This window comes from Amblyomma mixtum, chromosome 4 (genome assembly GCF_055824585.1).
Source record: "Amblyomma mixtum isolate Tamu chromosome 4, ASM5582458v1, whole genome shotgun sequence".
Taxonomy (NCBI): domain Eukaryota; kingdom Metazoa; phylum Arthropoda; class Arachnida; order Ixodida; family Ixodidae; genus Amblyomma; species Amblyomma mixtum.
The window spans coordinates 134,524,619-134,530,127 of record NC_143015.1 but is presented as its reverse complement, the minus strand read 5'-3'; positions in this window follow the sequence as shown (position 1 = coordinate 134,530,127).

Sequence of the window (5,509 nt, the reverse complement as noted above, 5' to 3'; positions counted from 1 at the left end):
GTCTCCAGTCTGTTGTCTGTTGTCTCCAGTCTGTTGTCTGTTGTCTCCAGTTTGTTGTCTGTTGTCTCCAGTCTGTTGTCTGTTGTCTCCAGTCTGTTGTCTGTTGTCTGTTGTCTCCAGTCTGTTGTCTGTTGTCTGTTGTCTCCAGTCTGTTGTCTGTTGTCTGTTGCCTGTTGTCTCCTGTATGTTGTATGTTGTCTCCAGTCTGTTGTCTGTTGTCTCCAGCCTGTTGTGTGTTGTCTCCAGTTTGTTGTCTGTTGTCTCCAGTCTGTTGTCTGTTGTCTCCAGTCTGTTGTCTGTTGTCTGTTGTCTCCAGTCTGTTGTCTGTTGTCTGTTGTCTCCAGTCTGTTGTCTGTTGTCTGTTGCCTGTTGTCTCCTGTATGTTGTCTGTTGTCTCCAGCCTGTTGTCTGTTGTCTCCAGCCTGTTGTGTGTTGTCTGTTGTCTCCAGTCTGTTGTCTGTTGTCTCCAGTCTGTTGTCTGTTTTCTGTTCTCTGTTGTCTGTTGTCTGTTGCCTGTCTGTTTTCTGTTGTCTGTCTGTCTGTTGTCTGTTGTCTGTCTGTATGTTGTCTGTTGTCTGTTGTCTTTCGTCTGTCGTCTGTTGTCTGTTGTCTGTCGTCTGTCGTCTGTCGTCTGTTGTCTGCTGTCTGTTGTCTGTCGTCTGTCGTCTGTTGTCTTTTGTCTGTTGTCTGTTGTCTGTTGTCTGTCATCTGTCGTCTGTCGTCTGTTGTCTGTTGCCTGTCGTCTGTCGTCTGTTGTCTGTCGTCTGTCGTCTGTTGTCTGTTGTCTGTTGTCTGTCGTCTGTTGTCTGTTGTCTGTCATCTGTTGTCTATTGTCTGTTGTCTGTGTTGTCTGTTGTCTGTCTGTTGTCTGTTGTCTGTCTGTCTGTTGTCTGTTGACTGTTGTCTGTCTGTCTGTTGTCTGTTGTCTGTCGTCTTTCTGTCTGTTGTCTGTCTGTTGTCTGTCTGTCTGTTGTCTCCAGTCTCCAGTCTCCAGTCTGTTGTCTGTTGTCTGTTGTCTCTAGTCTCCAGTCCGTTGTCTGTTGTCTCCAGTCTGTTGTCTGTTTTCTCCAGTCTGTTGTCTCCAGTCTGTTGTCTGTTGTCTGTTGTCTCCAGTCTGTTGTCTGTTGTCTCCAGTCTCCAGTCTGTTGTCTGTTGTCTCCAGTCTCCAGTCTGTTGTCTCCAGTCTCCAGTCTGTTGTCTGTTGTCTCCAGTCTCCAGTCTTTTGTCTGTTGTCTCCAGTCTCCAGTCTGTTGTCTCCAGTCTCCAGTCTGTTGTCTGTTGTCTCCAGTCTGTTGTCTGTTGTCTGTTGTCTCCAGTCTGTTGTCTGCTCTCTCCAGTCTCCAGTCTGTTGTCTGTTGTCTCCAGTCTCCAGTCTTTTGTCTGTTGTCTGTTGTCTCCAGTCTCCAGTCTCCAGTCTGTTGTCTCCAGTTTGTTGTCTGTTGTCTGTTGTCTCCAGTCTCCAGTCTGTTGTCTGTTGTCTGTTGTCTCCAGTCTCCAGTCTGTTGTCTGTTGTCTGTTGTCTCCAGTCTCCAGTCTGTTGTCTGTTGTCTGTTGTCTCCAGTCTGTTGTCTGTTGTCTGTTGTCTCCAGTCTCCAGTCTGTTGTCTGTTGTCTCCAGTCTCCAGTCTCCAGTCTGTTGTCTGTTGTCTCCAGTCTGTTGTCTGTTGCCTGTTGCCTGTTGTCTCCAGTCTGTTGTCTGTTGTCTGTTGCCTGTTGTCTCCAGTCTCCAGTCTGTTGTCTGTTGTCTCCAGTCTGTTGTGTGTTGTCTGTTGTCTCCAGTCTGTTGTCTCCAGTCTGTTGTCTGTTGTCTCCAGCCTGTTGTGTGTTGTCTCCAGTTTGTTGTCTGTTGTCTCCAGTCTGTTGTCTGTTGTCTCCAGTCTGTTGTCTGTTGTCTGTTGTCTCCAGTCTGTTGTCTGTTGTCTGTTGTCTCCAGTCTGTTGTCTGTTGTCTGTTGCCTGTTGTCTCCTGTATGTTGTCTGTTGTCTCCAGTCTGTTGTCTGTTGTCTGTCGTCTGTTGTCTATTGTCTGTTGTCTGTGTTGTCTGTTGTCTGTCTGTTGTCTGTTGTCTGTTGTCTGTTGTCTGTCTGTCAGTTGTCTCCAGTCTTTTGTCTGTTTTCTCCAGTCTGTTGTCTGTTGTCTCCAGTCTGTTGTCTGTTGTCTCCAGTCTCCAGAATGTTGTCTGTTGTCTCCAGTCTCCAGTCTGTTGTCTCCAGTCTCCAGTCTGTTGTCTGTTGTCTGTTGTCTCCAGTCTGTTGTCTGTTGTCTGTTGTCTCCAGTCTGTTGTCTGTTGTCTGTTGTCTGCTCTCTCCAGTCTCCAGTCTGTTGTCTGTTGTCTCCAGTCTCCAGTCTTTTGTCTGTTGTCTGTTGTCTCCAGTCTCCAGTCTGTTGTCTCCAGTTTGTTGTCTGTTGTCTGTTGTCTCCAGTCTCCAGTCTGTTGTCTGTTGTCTGTTGTCTCCAGTCTCCAGTCTGTTGTCTGTTGTCTGTTGTCTCCAGTCTCAGGTCTGTTGTCTGTTGTCTGTTGTCTACAGTCTGTTGTCTGTTGTCTGTTGTCTCCAGTCTCCAGTCTCCAGTCTGTTGTCTGTTGTCTCCAGTCTCCAGTCTTTTGTCTGTTGTCTCCAGTCTCCAGTCTGTTGTCTGTTGTCTGTTGTCTCCAGTCTGTTGTCTGTTGTCTGTTGTCTCCAGTCTGTTGTCTGTTGTCTGTTGTCTGCTCTCTCCAGTCTCCAGTCTGTTGTCTGTTGTCTCCAGTCTCCAGTCTTTTGTCTGTTGTCTGTTGTCTCCAGTCTCCAGTCTCCAGTCTGTTGTCTCCAGTTTGTTGTCTGTTGTCTGTTGTCTCCAGTCTCCAGTCTGTTGTCTGTTGTCTGTTGTCTCCAGTCTCCAGTCTGTTGTCTGTTGTCTGTTGTCTCCAGTCTCCAGTCTGTTGTCTGTTGTCTACAGTCTGTTGTCTGTTGTCTGTTGTCTCCAGTCTCCAGTCTCCAGTCTGTTATCTGTTGTCTGTTGTCTCCAGTCTCCAGTGTCCAGTCTGTTGTCTGTTGTCTGTTGTCTCCAGTCTCCAGTCTGTTGTCTGTTGTCTGTTGTCTCCAGTCTCCAGTCTCCAGTCTGTTGTCTGTTGCCTGTTGTCTGCAGTCTCCAGTCTTTTGTCTGTTGTCTGTTGTCTCCAGTCTCCAGTCTCCAGTCTGTTTTCTGTTGTCTGTTTGTTGTCTGTTGTCTGTTGTCTCCAGTCTCCAGTCTGTTGTCTGTTGTCTCCAGTCTCCAGTCTGTTGTCTGTTGTCTCCAGTCTCCAGTCTCCAGTCTGTTGTCTGTTGTCTGTTGTCTCCAGTCTCCAGTCTGTTGTCTGTTGTCTGTTGTCTCCAGTCTCCAGTCTCCAGTCTGTTGTCTGTTGTCTGTTGTCTCCAGTCTGTTGTCTGTTGTCTCCAGTCTCCAGTCTGTTGTCGGTTGTCTCCAGTCTCCAGTCTGTTGTCTGTTGTCTCCAGTCTCCAGTCTGTTGTCTGTTGTCTCCAGTCTCCAGTCTGTTGTCTGTTGTCTCCAGTCTCCAGTCTGTTGCTGTTGTCTCCAGTCTCCAGTCTGTTGTCTTTTGTCTCCAGTCTCCAGTCTGTTGTCTGTTGTCTCCAGTCTCCAGTCTCCAGTCTGTTGTCTGTTGTCTGTTGTCTTCAGTCTCCAGTCTCCAGTCTGTTGTCTGTTGTCTGTGGTCTCCAGTCTCCAGTCTGTTGTCTGTTGTCTGTTGTCTGTTGTCTCCAGTCTCCAGTCTGTTGTCTGTTGTCTGTTGTCTCCAGTCTCCAGTCTCCAGTCTGTTGTCTGTTGTCTGTTGTCTCCAGTCTCCAGTCTCCAGTCTGTTGTCTCCAGTCTCCAGTCTGTTGTCTGTTGTCTCCAGTCTCCAGTCTGTTGTCTGTTGTCTGTTGTCTGTTGTCTCCAGTCTCCAGTCTCCAGTCTCCAGTCTGTTGTCTCCAGTCTCCAGTCTCCAGTCTGTTGTCTGTTGTCTGTTGTCTGTTGTCTCCAGTCTCCAGTCTGTTGTCTCCAGTCTCCAGTCCCCAGTCTGTTGTCTGTTGTCTGTTGTCCACAGTCTCCAGTCTCCAGTCTCCAGTCTGTTGTCTGTTGTCTCCAGTCTCCAGTCTCCAGTCTGTTGTCTGTTGTCTCAAGTCTCCAGTCTCCAGTCTTCAGTCTCCAGTCTGTTGTCTGTTGTCTGCTGTCTGTTGTCTGTTGTCTCCAGTCTCCAGTCTGTTGTCTGTAGTCTGTTGTCTGTTGTCTCCTGTCTGTTGTCTGTTGTCTGTTGTCTCCAGTCTGTTGTCTGTTGTCTGTTGTCTGTTGTCGCCAGTCTGTTGTCTGTTGTCTCCAGTCTGTTGTCTGTTGTCTCCAGTCTGTTGTCTGTTGTCTCCAGTTTGTTGTCTGTTGTCTCCAGTCTGTTGTCTGTTGTCTCCAGTCTGTTGTCTGTTGTCTGTTGTCTCCAGTCTGTTGTCTGTTGTCTGTTGTCTCCAGTCTGTTGTCTGTTGTCTGTTGCCTGTTGTCTCCTGTATGTTGTCTGTTGTCTCCAGTCTGTTGTCTGTTGTCTCCAGCCTGTTGTGTGTTGTCTCCAGTTTGTTGTCTGTTGTCTCCAGTCTGTTGTCTGTTGTCTCCAGTCTGTTGTCTGTTGTCTGTTGTCTCCAGTCTGTTGTCTGTTGTCTCCAGTCTGTTGTCTGTTGTCTGTTGCCTGTTGTCTCCTGTATGTTGTCTGTTGTCTCCAGTCTGTTGTCTGTTGTCTCCAGCCTGTTGTGTGTTGTCTGTTGTCTCCAGTCTGTTGTCTGTTGTCTCCAGTCTCCAGTCTGTTGTCTGTTTTCTGTTCTCTGTTGTCTGTTGTCTGTTGCCTGTCTGTTTTCTGTTGTCTGTCTGTCTGTTGTTTAATGTCTGTTGTCTTTCGTCTGTCGTCTGTTGTCTGTTGTCTGTCGTCTGTCGTCTGTCGTCTGTTGTCTGCTGTCTGTTGTCTGTCGTCTGTCGTCTGTTGTCTTTTGTCTGTTGTCTGTTGTCAGTTGTCTGTTGTCTGTCATCTGTCGTCTGTCGTCTGTTGTCTGTTGCCTGTCGTCTGTCGTCTGTCGTCTGTTGTCTGTTGTCTGTCGTCTGTCGTCTGTTGTCTGTTGTCTGTCGTCTGTCGTCTGTTGTCTGTTGTCTGTCGTCTGTTGTCTATTGTCTGTTGTCTGTGTTGTCTGTTGTCTGTCTGTTGTCTGTCTGTCTGTTGTCTGTTGACTGTTGTCTGTCTGTCTGTTGTCTGTTGTCTGTCGTCTTTCTGTCTGTTGTCTGTCTGTTGTCTGTCTGTCTGTTGTCTGTTGTCTCCAGTCTCCAGTCTCCAGTCTGTTGTCTGTTGTCTGTTGTCTCCAGTCTCCAGTCTGTTGTCTGTTGTCTCCAGTCTGTTGTCTGTTTTCTCCAGTCTGTTGTCTGTTGTCTCCAGTCTGTTGTCTGTTGTCTCCAGTCTCCAGAATGTTGTCTGTTGTCTCCAGTCTCCAGTCTGTTGTCTCCAGTCTCCAGTCTGTTGTCTGTTGTCTGTT